Source organism: Lissotriton helveticus, chromosome 5_1, assembly GCF_964261635.1.
Source record: "Lissotriton helveticus chromosome 5_1, aLisHel1.1, whole genome shotgun sequence".
In the NCBI taxonomy this organism is placed as follows: Eukaryota; Metazoa; Chordata; class Amphibia; order Caudata; family Salamandridae; genus Lissotriton; species Lissotriton helveticus.
Window position 1 is genome coordinate 606,698,804 of NC_136065.1, and position 17,951 is coordinate 606,716,754.

The 17,951-nt window shown below is 43.3% G+C and overlaps 1 long non-coding RNA gene across 2 annotated transcripts; it reads left to right on the forward strand.

The window, feature by feature from the left end:
* Positions 1-7,391: 7,391 nt before the first annotated feature.
* LOC144753284 (uncharacterized) lies at positions 7,392-9,433 on the forward strand. 2 transcript variants are annotated; one of them, XR_013594289.1, is made up of 4 exons: positions 7,392-7,530; positions 8,119-8,396; positions 8,488-8,568; positions 8,890-9,433. It is a non-coding gene; the product is annotated as an uncharacterized LOC144753284 (long non-coding RNA). The 2 variants fall into 2 exon arrangements; XR_013594288.1 differs by having other exon boundaries at positions 8,119-8,568.
* The last annotated feature ends 8,518 nt before the right edge of the window (positions 9,434-17,951 follow it).

Sequence of the window (17,951 nt, forward strand, 5' to 3'; positions counted from 1 at the left end):
ATAGACGTTGTCTTGATGTGGTAAGGACGGCTCTGGCCACACTAATAGTTTCTTGAAGTCACACCGTATGACAACTATATTCATACAATTACGAAAAACCACCATTCACATGCAAATGGTATTTACTAATCAAACAGAAGTGTCATTTACTTGTAGCTCTAGTATCAAGGAATAATTACCAAACCCCCACAATACCATTATAAAGAAATCCCTTAATTTTTCATTTTAATTTTTATTATTTTTCATTTTCCGTCCACTGCAACCCCTCCCCTTTCCTTTGTATTGACAGAGTGTGTCCACAGGCTACCCTCTCTCCCAGGAGAAACCATGAAGCAACACTAAGGCGTTATTTATGTATGTTCGAACTCATTATATACACACTAGGTCCTTAAATGTATGTGTGTGTTATTATAAAAGGCACAATGCCAAAGGTTTTCAAATTCACTTGAACTACACTAGATGTGTTCACTTTGCAATGCATACCTCACACGGAGCAGCTCACAGTAATGAAATGCTGGTAAATGAGGTAAAATGCATGAAGCCAGAGGCTAGAAAAATGTACTCTCAATTTGTGCCCCAGCAAGCAAGCAGTAACTGAAGCCCAAATAAGTGGCAAATGTATATATGTTTTCATTTCATGGCATGCAAATAGTGTGCTTTCATTGAAAAAAAATTGGAGTGTAACCAGGGGACTGGATTCCCAAGGTCCTGAACAAAAACTATGTATGAAGCCAGAGGCCAGAAAATGTTACTCTCCATTTGTGTCCCAACAGACAAGCAGTGTTGGAAGCCCATTCCTTGGCATGGAAATAGTTTGCTTTTATTGAAAAGAAATACAAGTGGAACCAGGGAACTGGATTCCCTATGCCCTGAAGAAAAGTCAGTTATGGGTACGGCTTGAAACATGTTGACCTTTAGGAAATCAGTATCATAACCTGCTCTTTTTCCCAAATCTCCCCCATACCGACTGGCATTGGAATAAAATAAGATATACCTACCTGCCAGGTATTTTTAAACTGCACCATCCCCACACTCCCCCCTCATAAACTCCATCTTTTATGATTGTATCAGAAAAGAGTGCTCCCACATAATCCATAGGTCGCAGCTCGCCCCGATCCATAGCGGATCGGGATGGACCCGATGATGAAGCATGCCACCAAGGGGTAACCCTGGTGGGTGAGGGTTTTACAAGAAAAACGTAGTTTTTTCTCTTCTAGTGGAGAGTTATTATCTTTACTCATAACAGAACTGGGTTCCTTTGTTTAGAAATAAGTTACCCGAAACCAGCGTATGCTCTTCCTCCCTCTTCTTTTTGATTCTCATTTGAATATTTCTGCCCAATTCACTTCTTTCTTCATCACTTTTTGATTCAAACGATCTATCATCTCTTTGTATTTCTCCATAACGAAAGCATCAGGAGCATTATATGGGTGAACTCTGTGCAGCTCCTCTCTCAGCCATTAACAGCTGCTATACATTCTGTCCAAAAATCCTTAGTAACTACTATCTCAAGCAGTGTATTTAAATCAACCCAACGCACTTTTGAAATAATCACTAGTTTGTTGAACTCTGTGTACCACTTATCTGGTTCCTGTTCAATTTTGGAAAATTTGTAGGAAAAGCATAATGATCATTCCTAGACCAAGGAATATGCAAATAATTCCCTCCATTAACTTCGCATAAAGGAAATGCTGTTAAAACCGATAGTGTTTCAGGCTCACTTACGACCACAGTTACTTTCTTGTCTGTATCAATGTTTTTTTTTAGTGAGCTAGCATTCTTCTTCCACTTGTCCTTTTACTTTCTCAAATCTCCAAATCTCTCCAGTATGTTATGAAATCAATTAATTCCTTGATACGAACTTGCAGACTAAGCAAACTGGTTTGCTATTTCTGCCTCACTCAATTCCATTCTGTAATTTTAATGCAAATTTTGTATAAATCAACGTAAAATTCCCCTTTGCCTCATGTGTACACCTCGCTACTTCTTTAATTAAATATCTTAATTTATCTGAATTATATGCAAGCAACCTTCTTTTATCAATTGTACCAAGTTCCAGCAACAGAAACCACTGTATCAACAGCAGTTGCAGGACCAGATAAATCTGGCAATGCACTCTCAGATGGAGCACTTGGGATACCAAGTGCTGTTATTTCATGCATACTCATACTCTGTTGACCCGCGCCCATATGAAATATTGTTGTTCTCTGTGCCTGTGTATCATTTGTGTAAGTAGGAGGTCTAGAGTCTAACAGGTCATTTATGAAATTACCCTTTCTTTGTCTCTTTTGATTTTCATTTTTAGAATCATCATTTTTATTTTCAATGTTCCTTTTATCTGATTCACAAACTCTCACAGGAAATACTCTTACTCCTTCAATTGTCTCTTCTCTTCTTTTCACCCTTTTCTGTATGCCCCACTTATTTCCAACCACTGACTCATCGTATTTCTAACCTGCTTTTTCATTTTCTTCCTTTCTATTGCCATGGCCACTCGAGTCCATTCATTCAATGCTTAAAATGGTGTATGACTAGGTTGCGGCTTTCTCTCATTCATTGCATGTCTCAGATATTCAGGCTTTCTAGTATTAGAGGTACCCTCTAAAGGAATTTGTATTGTCCTTTTTGCTAGAATTAAACTACTGTCACTCATTTATGAAATCTGAGGTCCTTGTTATGTTATGTTATGTAGGTTTGTAGAGTGTACTATCACTTGAGAGGGTATCCAGGTGCTGGGCAGGTGTGAGTCTAGCCAAACCTGGGGCCTGGTATGACTATTCTAAAAGCCAGGTCTTCAGCTTTTTGTGGAATTCAAGAAGTAAGGAGGAGGCTCTTAAGGTCGTTCCACACTTTAGGAGTGATGCAGGCGAAGGCTCGACCAATGGATCTAGTCTTCTGTATGCGTGGGATGTGTGCAAGTAGAAGCCCGGATGAGCAGAGGTGTCTGGAATGTTTGTAAAAGCAGATTAGATTGTTGAGATATGCTGGGCCAGTGTTATGTAGTGCCTTGAAAGTGTGGGTGAGGAGTTTGAATTGTGCTAATTTGTTTATGGTAAGCCAGTGAATGGAAGTATGAGACTGTGATAGCGTTTACTTGGCAGTCATATTGAGTTTGATATCAATGACGATAATGAGGTTCCTGACATGGGTGGTGGGGGATTATTGTCAATTCTAGCTCTGTTGGGCACCTAAAGGCCGATTATGATGGCGGACGGACCTGAGTCCGTCCGCCACCATAGCGTAGGAGGGAACCTCTGCATTGCCTGCGGAGTTCCCTCCTGTGCAATTAGGATGTGACCGCCACCCTGGCAGTCACATCCTCAATCTTTAACATTGCGGCGGATGCAGCTTCAAGCTGCACCCGCCGCAATGTTAAAGTGCATGCACGGCATTTGCGTGCACAAAGCAGCAGGCACCGCACGGTGCCTGCCGCTTTGTCCACGCAAATGCAGGGGGGTACCATAGGTACCCCCCATGTGCACCCCCCACCCCCCCTTCACCCAGGGGGCCCGCAACGGGCCCCCAAAGTGAAGCTCCGTATGCTTTTCCACGGCGGAAAAGCCGCCGTGGAAAAGCATACTTTGTACTCCATCATAATATGGATGGCGGTGTCTGATAGACACCGCCAGCCATGTTAATGCTTTTCCGCCGCTGGCGGAATCCGCCCACGGCGGAAAAGCGGAGGACAGATTGTAAGATCCACCAGCCATCCTAATATGGCGGTGGGTCTTTCAAGGCTCCGCGGCGGATTTCCCGCATTCTCCGGGCCGGCGGTGGCTTCCGCCGGCCCGGTGGAAGCGGGAAATCCGCCATCATAATAGGCCCCCTAGTGTGGTTCCACGGGGAAGTGCTCTTCCTGAAGATCGCAATTTTGTTCTAGTCGATGTTCAGCTTCAGGCAGTTGCTTTTCATCCTGTGGGCAATTTCAGTAATGCAGTGTAAGACCTGACATCCTTGGCATGGTATATCCCAAAATATTCTGCCTTCACTCTTCCCGTTTTGTTAAATTTGCTTTTGTTTTCATCAATACTTTGTGCACTTTACTGCTGCTATCCAGTGCTAAAGTGCTTGTTCTCTCTCCTTCAAGCAGTAAAATGGAATAGACCTAACTGGTAAGTATCTAATAAATGGTACTGCATGTACGCAGTGCCTGTAAGTTAAATGGTACTGGTCGGTCTACAGCTATCATTGTGCCTGCCACTAAAGTAGCTTTTTAAAACATATCAGGCATGCCACTGCAGCCTCTCGAGCAATTTTAAATATCTATTTCAACCTGCCAAAATATTTTGCCAGGCCTAAACTTTACTTTTTTGTCAGAAATCTGTTTATTGACTTTTTCAAATGCAAAAACAACAGTTGATGGACAGAATGCAGAACAATGTCATACCATCACCCCAGTTCAGAGATCTGGGCCTAAATCCATCGTTCTTTTGCTCACCACACCAACCCAGTTCAGACATGGCCATTTGCAAATCAGCCTTGACCCTGTGCCTCATGGGAACAGTCCAGCCCGAACTGCCAAGTCATGTCTTCTCAGGACCAGAATCAGCATCCTAGGACTGGTTTCTGGCTATCAGCTGTCATCAGACAGGATACCTTGACTCCAGTGGTGTGGAGATCACGGGACTCACGTCTGAGCATACCCGTCCCACTCGGGGTGACAAATGCAAAAACAACAGTTGATGGACAGAATGCAGAACAATGTCATGCATTCACCCCAGTACAGAGATCTGGGCCTGAATCCATCGTTTTATTGCTCACCACACCAACCCAGTTCAGACATGGCCATATGCAAATCAGCCTTGACCCTGTGCCTCTCGGGAACAGTCCAGCCCGAACTGCCAAGCCATGTCTTCCCTGGACCGGAATCAAGCATATTAAACCGTGTGATAAAGCAGGGGGAATAGTGGTCATGGACACTACCTATTACTCAAACAAAATCAAAGATATGTTGAATGTAGACAAACACTATAGAAAAGCAAACAGACGTGCCCTCGCTAGACTATCCACACAGATAGAAGAGACAGTAGGCAAAGCCTTTGAAGATGGCTATATATGTAACAAAGAAATGGATTTTTTAATTAAAAGAAATCCAATTACACCAGCCATCTATGGTGTACCAAAGACGCACAAGAATACCATTGATCCCCCGTTAAGACCCATAGTAGCGTCTATCAATTCCCTAACTGAACCACTGTCCAAATATCTGGACACATTCCTATGTCCTTTGACCACTACATACGAATCCTATGTCAAAGACACTGGACATATGATAAACATACTAGAACATACAGTTTTCAACGAAGACACACAATTGCTGGTCACATGTGACATCGAGTCACTTTATACAAACATACCCCAGGACCTAGCAATGGTAGCGGTGGCAGCGCTCCTTGCTAGGACACCAGGGCAGAGACCTGACCCATTCATCCTACAGTGTTTAGAGATAGTCCTACACAATAACTTCTTTGAATTTGAAGATAACCTCTTCCATCAAATCAAGGGAGTAAGCATGGGGGCATCTTGTGCCCCCAGTATAGCCAATATCTATATGGGAGAATTCGAGTTGAGAAACATCTTCAACGAATTGGCTCCCTTTTATGAAAATGTCTCACGATGGCATCGGTTCATTGATGACATTTTTTTTATTTGGACAGGGAGTGAGGAGAACCTTAAAGAATTTATGGAATGGCTCAATCTGGCAGACCCACACCTTAATTTCACACACAATGCCTCCAATTCTCAAGTAGAATTCTTGGACATCTGGATTCAGAATACCGCTGGTGAAATAACAGTGAGCCTATACAGAAAACCAACAGCCAAGAATACAATTCTAGAACATGGCAGTTACCATCCCCCATGCCAAAAAGACTCAATCCCCTTCGGGGAATTTCTCAGAATTAAGAGAAATTGCACTAACACCAAAGATTTTATGACACACGCCTTGAAACTTCAAGATAGATCACTGGCGAGAGGGTATCCTAGAAAACTTGTTCGTCGCTCTCTTAAAAGGGCCAAATATTACAACAGGGATGCCTTACTAAACCAAACTACTAAGACCAAAAATCAGAATATAGTATGTGTAGTTAACCACTCCACATTAAATAACAAGATCAGACAAGTCATTAATAAGCATTGGAAAATTCTTAACACACATGACACCAATGAAGCTCTGGCAAAACCAACCATAGCCTTCAGACGAAATCAAAATCTTAAAGATAAATTGGTACATAGCAGGAACAGACCTAAGGAGAAAGCACGCCAACTCACAGTAGATGGCAAGCCCCTTCCTGTTGGTAATCACAAATGTGGCTCATGTCACGCCTGTGACCAAGTTATAACTGGTGAAACCTGGACATACAGGAACAAAACTGGCAAATTTAGAGAAATGACAAATTGCAGAACAAGCAATGTGATTTATCTTATCCTCTGCCCTTGCGGCATAGGATATGTTGGTGAAACATCAAGAGAACTCAGAGTAAGACTCTCTGAACACAAATCATCAGTGAGAACTAATAAAACCAATGCCCCCCTGGTAGATCATTACATCCGATCCTGCCATACAGAAAAAGACATGCGCTGGTTAATTCTAGAACGGGTATCGCATGTCCCTGGTAAAGAAATGCTAAAGCTACGGAAACAACGCGAGACCTTTTGGATCTATCATCTAGATACGGTACGATATGGGCTCAATGAAGAAATTTGCTGGATAACCACTAAATAGCTTAGATATATCATGTACGCTGCCCATTCATTTAGTGCAATCTGAACCTTGAATCTAAATAGTACACAGGCTACCCCTCATGTCCCATATCTAGACCTAGTGTACCACACAAACACGCTCTGTAAGAATAAACGCCCTTACCACTGTTCTCTTTTTTTAATAGAGGACTTAAAAATGTCCTGGCTATCGTCCGTAGCACTTTAAACAGCATAAACTCAAACCATTTCTCATATATTATAAAGCTTGCATATTAAAGACCGTTAGGCTCGATATTTGGCACTGATATCAAACCATAAAAGCACTTTTTTGCATTAATGGCTACATCTTGCAAGCATGTTTGACCCCACATAAAGTGTTTTTCTCAATCTATTTTTTATTGATAGCACAAATATGCCAACATCAAAACTATTTTTAACACCAGATTCATTGAACAATGCAGTTTGCATACTGGTGTTGGCTGCTATTAACCAAATCTTTTCGTTGCAATATCACAACCTTAAACATGGAATCCCTCGTCATATAATCAACACAGCATATACCAAAATATAGCGCCATCTTGGTAATGCTATCACATCGTGCCAGTCCGTCAACTATGTCTAATACTGTTTACAAGCTAGCCACATGCAGTCCGCTCACTATTTCCACCGTATGTGACTTTTGCTTACACGCCGTATACACACACAGCTGATTAGAATCAACCAAGAGAGTGCACGTATTTAAAGACCTCTGCCATCGCCTTCCGGTTGTCTGTGGCAGAGACACGGCGGTCGGCACCCCGGCAGGACAGAACGTGAGCAATTGCCCAAGTAAGTACTGTTACAGAGATCAGCTCGGTGTATTACCCATTTTAGTAGCTTTAATTACTATCAGCGCACAGTGAGAAAATAGGATACTCGACATACTGTTACCAATACTAAACAAAGCCTCTCTCTTTTTTCATAGTTTAACGAGTAATCCCAGCATGTGCACTTATAATTATACCAAAACGTTAAGATAGAAGTATTTCCCTTAACATATTTTTTTAGAGATAAAGCAGTTTTATGTACCCCTGCTTGTACATTGATAGAATCTATCATAGTGATCAAGCTGCTATATGCAGAGAATTATTAAAATAAAGCTACATGCCGTTTTCTGTCACAGCCCTCGGGGAAGTATATAACCAAGCAACAAGGTGGGCTCAGAGACATATAATCTGGAGTAAGTCTGCAACCAGCAACTATAGACACGGGCAGTTTCTTCTTTGTAGCAGGCTATAAACAAATATAGACATATATAGCACTAATGAGCTGCCAGAACATATTGTTTTTTCTGAAACGCGCGCATCTGCTCTAATAGAAACCTTCCGTTTTAACACTATAAATGCCCCAAATTTTTCCCTTGTTTTATTGTTTTAGAACAAATTGCGGCACATGTTCCCCATTCTGGTATCATAAAAATTCAAAAAGAACAGATAATACGCTATAAAGGAACACTGCCTTCTGTTATTTAGGAGGTGAGTCAATCAATATTTTCAGCTACCTTTGACAGATCAAGACCAAGAGACTAAAATAACATAGATTTAAACATCTCTCTTGCTTTCTCTTTACCAGCCTCACCTCCCATTGAGAGCGAATAACTAGATCATCTTTTTAAATTATAAGATCTCAGCCAGACATGGACGGGACCTCTAAAGGTAATACTTTGAGAGGAGTGTGGCTGTTTAGAAAACCAAAACCACTAATGTAGAATTGATATAACAAGCGATATGCCCTTTCTTTCTTTAGAATTGTAATAAGCCAGCAAAATCAGGCGCTTTATTAAAGCCACAGCAGATCCATTCTACCTCTACGACCTTATATACTAAGGTACATATTTTGTATTTCAATAGTGTCTACTGTGAGGTCATTCCCACACCACCATCTTGTTGCATGCTGGTAGCAGCCTCACCACTAATAATTTCCTTTTTTTTAAATCAACCTCCATCACAATTTTTCCTTATCTTCTTCTAAATGCACAATTTCACCTTTGGGTTTGTTCTATCTTTGGGATACAAGGTCAAGAACCTAGACTGGTGTGAACCACTTTCTGTCAACTATGGCTAGATAACTAGTCATTATAGCTTTTGAGAATTGATTGTTTAGGATGCATTCAAATGTAATATTGACACAGCTCTGTTTAAATTTCAGATTAAGAGAACCCCATGGTTTCTGACTATTTGCAGACATTTGCTTAGTCCAAGTTGGCCCTGAAGAAGGTGAAACACAAATAAAATATCACCGAAACGTACGTAGGCCGTACGCATACAAAGACCCTCGAATAGGACAAACTGAAAGATCATAAGAACTAAATTGGAAAATAAATCCAAATCGAGATCACAACAAGAATATATAGATTGGTTCATGATTTAAGATAGACTGAAATCATACTACGAGGAGTCTTGTATTGGACACTGATAATACATTTCCACAAAGTTTGGAAACATTTATGTATTTTTGTCATTGTTGTTTGTATGTGAGTAAGTGTGAGTATGGATGCTAGGATGAATGTTCATATCTGTACATAAATGAATAATGAGGGGTTCTATCTAGAACAACAATTTCAGTTAATATGTTGCACCTCAACAAACGCACGTTAATTGATATTTAGTTATATTTATTATGTTTTTTATGTGAAAGAAAACTGCAGAAAAATTTAAAAAAGTATATATTTTTGTATAATGATGAATAAATTTATAAAAAAATAACAAATATGTGAAAAGTCTATTGTGTCATGTAATGCATCCTATGTACAAATAATTGACTTAACTGCTAAAAGTGCTGAATGATATTCAGGTCATAATAAGAGGTTCTTCCCGTGTCTCTGTACTATTTGCTACTCCCACCTCTTGACCACAAACAAAATACGGAGTACCCCTGTTCTTATTGCTTTATCAGCTGTCATCAGACAGGATACCTTGACTCCAGTGGTGTGGAGATCACGGGACTCACGTCTGAGCATACCCGTCCCACTCGGGGTGACAAATGCAAAAACAACAGTTGATGGACAGAATGCAGAACAATGTCATGCATTCACCCCAGTACAGAGATCTGGGCCTGAATCCATCGTTTTATTGCTCACCACACCAACCCAGTTCAGACATGGCCATATGCAAATCAGCCTTGACCCTGTGCCTCTCGGGAACAGTCCAGCCCGAACTGCCAAGCCATGTCTTCCCTGGACCGGAATCAAGCATCCTAGGACCGGTTTCTGGCTATCAGCCGTCATCAGCCAGGATAGCTTGACTCCAGAGGTGTGGAGAGCACGGGACTCACGTCTGAGCATACCCGTCCCACTCGAGGTGACAAATGCATAAACAACAGTTGATGGACAGAATGTAGAACAATGTCATACATTCACCCCAGTACAGAGATCTGGGCCTAAATCCATCGGTTTTTTGCTCACCATGCCATTCCAGTTTGAAACCAGCCATATGCAAATCAGTCTTGACCATGTGCCCCATGGGAACAGACCAGCCCGAACTGCCAAGCCAGGTCCTCCCTGGACTGGAAGCAAGCATCCTAGGATCGGTTTCTGGTTATCAGCCATCATCAGCCAGGATAGCTTGACTCGAGTGGTGTGGAGAGCACGGTACTCACGTCTGAGCATACCCGTCCCACTTGGGGTGACAAATGCAAAAACAACAGTTGATTGACTTTTTCAAGACGGAAAAAAACCCATGAATAACAAAGCCATCACAAATATTTGCATACGGTCGACAACAAGATTGTGTAGGAGTGAGAAGTCAATAGGGCCTTAAAACAGATATGCATTGTCTCAAAATTGCAAAGAGAGCCCTTCTACGAGGTTACAGCAGTGCCGGACCAGCAAGAGAGCTCAAAAATCAAACATTCCTCTCATCAAAATAGAAAGGAATGTCCAGTCCTAATTACAAAAGTAAGATAGAAATGTAACAACTCTTGAACTTGGGAAAGGTCATAGTAAAGCATATATGCAACAATATAATTTTCGGGGTGGTGTGGTTGTAGGATTTTCTCAGGCCAAGGTGATACGGGCCACATGGGAAGGGAGGTGAAGGCCAGATGAAGATGGTCAGCCTCCTCACTTGCAAGAGGGAGGCACACCGGGAGAGAGTAAGTCGGAGAGGTTAAGAGCTTTAAGTCTGGGTGGTTTAAAACAAGAGTTCTCCATTTGGATGAGATAAGTTATCACTGGCTGCAATATGTAAGTGAATTTTTTTGTCAGAGGGAGACATGGCGTGTCATCGGCGTTGGAATCAGTGGGCCATCGACGGGGCAGAGGCAATCTCCTGGTGGAGGGCAAATAGTTGCTTAGCAACTCTTAGCAGGTGGGCTATGACTTGGGGCTTGATTACTATGCCGGCCAGGGGGGCCCTGCTAGGGGCCTCCAAAGGCACTTCCTGCCTGCCTTTTCATGGCAGGTGAATCGCCATGAAAGGACAGGCGGAAAGGGATATCCTAATCCCTACAGCGGTGCCTCAGCAGGCACCGCCCACTCTGAAGGGAATAGGAGTGCAACCGCCACCCTGATGGGATCCTTGATTCTGTCGGATGCGGCGGTCTTTTCCCTGACAGCTCAGCCCCGACTGCCTGCCTCGTAATGCAGCAGTCTGGCCAATGGGCTGGAAGGTGGTGGGACTGTCACTGATGGCCTGACAGTGGTGGTTCCTTGCCCTTATGGTCTCTTTCTAATAAGTCGCTATGAGGGGGCAAGATCACCAGATCTTAAAGAAGTCGTTTGTTGCTGAGTTGCATCTCCAGCATAGCCAAGAGCTGGAGGTATCAGGGCTCGACAAATCTGAAAAATTGTACTAGTCCTGCAGGTCTAGTAACTTTGAAAATCCCCTCGACCCAACTGCAACCTACTTGACCTCGATCTCTGAAAACGGAGCAAAAGTGACAAGTTAACAAGATTTAAAGGCATCTTTTTTGCTCAGTCCCTTTGTGAGCAATAAAAATGCATTTAAATCTTGTTATCTTGTCACTTTTGCTCCGTTTTCAAAGACAGAGGACAAAAGTTAGTTTGTCTTCCTACTCACCAGAAAGGGCGAGTAGGACCTAAAAATAGCTCGTCCTCATCCATTCTCCCTCGCAAATGTGAGCGGGCGAGTGGATTTGTCAAGCCCTGGATATATATGGTGCGCAAGAGTACCGGAGTGTCATACCATCACAAAATCAATGTATATGCCATCTTGTGCTGGGATATGTTCCTGTAAAGCTTGGAGATATCGCACCATGGCAGGTCCCACTGCATCTGGGAGATCTCCTCATTAGTGTCTGGGTGCCACTGGGACTGGTAATAATGAGTCTTAGGCAGGGACAAGTGTTGAAGTACTTTGTAAGTGCGGGACATCAAGCCTTTTGTGCCACTGTATGACCGGACTAGCGCCTCGAAGGGAGTGAGTGAGCTTGTGATCCCATGGGCATTGGAGGGATGAAGTGCCCAGTGTTGCAGTTTGATAATATTGTAACATAGCTGTCTCAGGTACCTGGAAGTCTTGTTTACACTGATCAAATGTATTAATCTGGTCGACCTCGGAGGTGCCAGCAGGGGCAAGCAGGCGCAGTAGGTCCCAACCTAACCAGGGTAATCTCTAAGTAAGCATGGTCGGAGATGGAAATATCCGAGAGTCAAGCAGACTCTAGGTCCCACAGCAGTGTGGTGCTGATAAAAAAATAATCAATGCACAAGTAGGAGCTGTAAACATGCGAATAGAAGGAACAGTCCCGGACCTCTGAGTTACTATATCTCTGGGGTCTACTGGGCCCAGGGTGCGCTTAAGAGCAGAGGACATCGCTCCTAGTCTCTAGAAGGAAGCAGCACAACGGTCCATTTCAGGATCCATGCTAAATTAAAGTGTTCCCCCAACTCTATGTCTGTGCTAACCTCTGCCACATGCTCCTGTAATGTAGGTCTGAGGTATGCATCTTGGGCTTGGTTAGGAGCGCAAATGTTCAGGAGTGTAAGGGGTCTGGGATCCCGTTGAACAGTTAGCTTTAGGTAGCGGCCATTGTCATCAAGTACGAGTTTTAGTATCTTACAACAAAAGGGGCCTTACAGAGGATAGTGACTCCAGCGGTATTAGTTGTGGCATAAGCCCAATAGCTAATAGGGTATTTTGGGTGGGGCATGCTGGGGGTGTCTCGGCGGAGTAGTTGGGTCTCCTGCAGGAATGTGACTTTGGGGTCTTGCATAAAAATGAAGAGCCACACCTCGTGCTGTTTGTTAGCCGCATTTAGCCCCAGTGTGTTAAGAGATAAAAGTTTAATGTGTGGGTTGCCAGCATGGAAGAGAGGGGTACTGTGTACCTTTGGAGCGTGCACAAGGATTGAAGAGGTATCTCACAGGGAGGTGTGGAACTTGAATGCTGGTGGGAGATCCTGGATGTGGGTGGAGGTCGCACTGGCAGGGGTCCACTCACAGCCTCCCCCTACAAGACTTGCGACACAGGAGAGAGCGGACCCTCTCTAAAATGTTCTAAGCCCTGGAAGCAGGGTGCAGCAGGCCACAAGGTACTACAGGGCGCTTCCCCCCTTGGAGGGTACGATCCTGTGGAATCTGGGGCGTGAAAGGCCAGTCCCAGAGGCAGAAGGCATGCTGTCGGTCTGCGGGTCAGAGCCCGGAGTTAGGGCCTGGTTAGCACTGCTCACAAGGTTGGGGTTACTGCCCCAGAGGAGAGGGGCAGCAAAGTCCCAGTCACTTGATGTGGGATTGGCTCCAGGGTATGACGGGCCACAGACTCTCCTACAGCTTCATGGGCCATAAGGCAGCCACTCAGCGATCCCCCAGGTGTCCAGCAACTTCCTGCAAGCCCGGCAGTGGGTATCAATGTCCTGCCCAGTCAATTAGCTCCCTGCAAGTGATTTACCCCTAGGCAACAATGAGGGGTTCACCAGACTGCAAGGAGACAGGTTGCAAGTAGAAGTGTGCATGACCCAAGTCTGAGTTAGAGTGTAGGCGCCAGCTGTTGGGGAATTTGCAGGCTCTAAGGATTATGTGGCACAGGTACTAGCCCAGGTACTCCCAAAGTAAAACCTGTGGGACAGGCGAGACATTCAGGTTGGTTGAAGGCTGCAACTGCGGAACTGTGACATCCCAAGGAGAGCAGGGGGTCACCACTCAGTCCCCCCAGCCAGGGTTGAGGGTCCCGCCACCGCAATCCACAGCACAGTTGTCAGGGCCCGTCATATCCCCAGTGAAGTGGAAAGCACCCACCTGAGGCAAGATGACGGTCCCCATCGGTACCGGACCTGCAAGCAGCAGATCCGGGGCATGGATGAAGGCTCACCCGGATGGAGTCAAGCAGCAACCTCAGTTGATAGTGACTCCATATAAAATCATATTGTGCTGACTATCGGTCTGGGTGGAGGGTCTTTTGGTTTTTATGGATTTTGGGCACTCCATAGAGGCTGACCATTCATGGGTTAGATACGTTCAGAAAGGTATATACTTTTGAACAAATAATATCTGCATTCAAGGCATCATTTGTTAATTGTTGGATTCTTTTGGAGACTCGCTGCACTGGATCCACCTTTATCCAGTTGTAGTGCTGTGTATCTGTGTCTATTAACACTATCCCTTCTCCCTTGTCACTGTTGGACTGTGATACATTTGTTCTCCATTAAAGTTCTGAGTGCCATTTGTTCTTTTTCTAAATACGGTACGGGTCTAGGGATGTATTTAGTAAATTCTTTAAATTTCTTCAGATTCACCATCTCAAAAATCACAACCTCTGGGCCCAGTTGTTCCATTGGGGAGTAAAGGTTTAAGTCTTGAAGTATTGAACTGCCGTGAGTTGAGTTATTTAGAGTCTGAAAAGAACTTCGGGCATATCAGCAAGGACTTTATCTCTTTTTTTTTTACTTTAAAAGCCAAAAAAGTGGAGATAAAACTATTGCCCTATCAACAATAGGGTGCTAACATGCAAAATCGCATGTTAGCACCCTTTTTCACTACACCTCCCTTTGCATCTCTAATGAGATGCAAAGTGGGCGTTCCTTCCGCAAATAACAGGAGAAATGTCGCTAACCGACATTTTTCCAATTATCAATCAGCACGCTAACAAGCATAGCAAAAAGAAAAGTAGCGCTAACCGTGGTTACCGCTACTTTCCTTACGCCTGCTTTTAGTTTGACTTAGACATGATATCCAATGGAAGTTGGATATCATAGTTAAGTATGCCGTGCCCTATCAACAACGTAGCGTCAAACATTGTGCGATTATCGCTGGAATCCCAGCGATAATTGCACATTTGGCAGCTAACTCGGGTATTTATATCACTCTGAAGATAAGCATCGCTGATAGCGTGCTATCTCCGCGATAAAAACAAGCGATGGACGGTGATAAATATCCTAGCTCTAAGTGCACTCAGCGATAATTATCCCCGGTTGAAGATGATATGCCCCTTCTTCAGTTATATTTTTCTGAGGAATGAGACAATAGCTCTGAAAAGTTCAAACTTACTGGCATGAACTTGTGAGACATAGGGTAAATTTTTAGTTAATAATAAGTTGGTGGCTAAGTCAAGGGGGATATACAATATATTAAAATGGATATTTCTTTCATGTTTTCCATTACTGTGCATTCCTGGTCTCCAGGTACTGCTGTCCACTATTGTTGGGAGTATCCTCCCCGATATCTCGGTTGGAATCTCTGGCTTCTCGGGCCCATTATCCACCCTCGACTGGATAAAAAAAAAGTGTTAAAAGGAGAGTTGTTCCCTAGTCCCTGTTCAAAAGTTATTATTCTGCCAGTTTGATCAAATTGGTGGGAGCTCCCTTCATTCTCTGAGTCTGAAGTATGGGAGAATGTGTTCACTTACCTTGCGCTCCATTCTGAACCCTCTGCTTCTCCTTCTTGATATTATCCATAGGACCATTCAAGGTCGAGGAGGTTCCCTCCTCTGGCCATTTTGGCCACAAGCTGGCCCCCCAAGAAACAGTGGAACATAAAAAGTTTGGTGGCAAGGCATAGCAACTTTCTGGAGCTCATAAACACCCCCTAGGCCAGTAGTTCTACATGACAGTGGGCCTTTATTACCTGGAGTTGATTTTGAAAAGCCTCTTTGAGCACTTAAGTGAGAGCTATTTGCCTCTATCTCTAGGAACCATGAGGCAGATGTACAAGAAAGTGCTGCAGCGCGGCACCGCAAGTCCTTTGGCTGCACCACGCTCTATGGAGAGATTGCTTTTGTGAAGGAAGGGGCCCCTTCCTGCACATAAGCAATCACTGCAGGCATTTTCTTCTTTCAATGCATGCTGTAGAATGCAGCACGCATTGAAAGAGGAAAAAACGTTGATCGTATCACTTGGCTACGCCACCCCTATGGTGGTGCAGCAAACTGACGCATTTCCAGGTTTACGATTTCTCGTAAATCTGGAAATGCCTCAGTGGACATGGGTGTTGTGTGGGAACACCCACAGCAACACCCATGTCCCGCCACCAACACGCAAAGTGTTGCGTGAACAGGGGCGATATTTACAAGCACAGGTTAAGTCACGCAGGGTGACTTTACCTGTGCTTGTAAATATCCCTTAGCAGGCTGCGCCACCGGTGCGTCACGCAACATGATGCACCGGCGGCGCCTAGGGCTTATAAATCTGCCCTCATATATGTTATATTGGTTGTGTACGGAAGACCATACGATTATAAATCTCCCCAGGGGTCTCATAACTTTAGGAGGCTTGATTCTCAAAATGATTTATTTTTTATACATATATGTTGTAGTCATGCCAGTAGAATTTCCAAAGAAGTACTAGGGTGACCGATGAAATAGTCATTCTCATTCGAACAGAAGGGGAAGACAGTAGGGGGGGCCCATTAAAATCTTGTAACCTCTGTTTTTGGTGTTATTACATAGACAGGGCTCAACCCACGCATTTCGGTGTTTGTCAAAAGATTACAGGCACAATGAGTAATGTAGGAGACGCGCATTCGTAGTTTTCCTGTAAAGCAGGATGTTTTCTCTAATCACGTATTCGGTACATTACTTCGCAGGATACAAATGTATCATGTTTGGGATAGGATGGTCTCATGTATACGAGATATAAACGAGTAGCGATAGTATGCATTGCTATATTATCCAGATGTTACTTTCCATTACATTAACTAATCGCGTCTGGGGCTGTGCAGGCCCATTCTGAGAGAGATGCTGCCTGACAAGAGGACCTGCTGTAAAGATACAAGTCCTCGTCTTGCTGGATAGACCCTCCAGGTAGCATTCATCTGTAACAATAATGCTATCCCAGGTAGAATAGGATTGATCGCATTAATACTTTTAAATGTCGATTCTCTCTAGACAAGACTTCCTGGTCTTTGATTTGTTTTCGAGCAAGTGAATATTTTGTTGCCTAGACATGACGGTATGAATGGTAGGCTATCCATCAACCAGTACTAGTGGGAAAAAGGAGTAAACATGGTCAACTAAGTACTACAAGAGATAAATACGCAAGTGGTGTGTACAGAGGCCAATATGGGATATAAGGAAGTACATTTTTCACTTGATGCTAGACTAGGAAGAGAAACTTCACACTCAGGTGCTGGTATGTTCACAGGGGTCATTCCTCTAGTATACTTTAGAGCACTTGGAGAATTGAAGCATGAGTTCATGTGTGGTCCAACAGAGATTATGTTGATGTCTCTTCAGGTCAAGTCAATCAATGTGGGGTCTTGAATTGTGGCATTCCTGAAGAAGGTGTTCACCGCTGAAATACGCCTTGAAGAGAATCTATTTGAGCCACAAGAGTGTGAATAATCAAGTTGCTAATATTTCATTATGAATTGTTCAGATGCGCTCTTTAGGACACACATAGTGCATCTCATCACATCCAAAAGTCATTATGTATAATGAAGAAATCAACAATAATTATATAATCTGTTTATTCCGGGTATTTATCCTACGTGGAGTTTTAGCTAGTTCCCTCTTCTTAATCGATCCTGGGTGTATTTGACTATGTAATATGTATTAATTGATGTATTTATGGTAGGTGCATTGATAATATTTATGAACTGATGTTCATATGCAATAGTTTGGATCTCAATAAAAAACTACAATAAAATAAGAATGATACAATCAAAGCATAATGAAATGTTGTACATATGTAAGACCTACGATACTGAAGTGCCCTAATGTTGTTTTATTGTATGAAAGGATGAATGGGGATGTTAGTTGTTGTATGAGCGATATGGTATAACTGAGGAGTATGTTTCAAATTCATTAATGTGTTTTCTT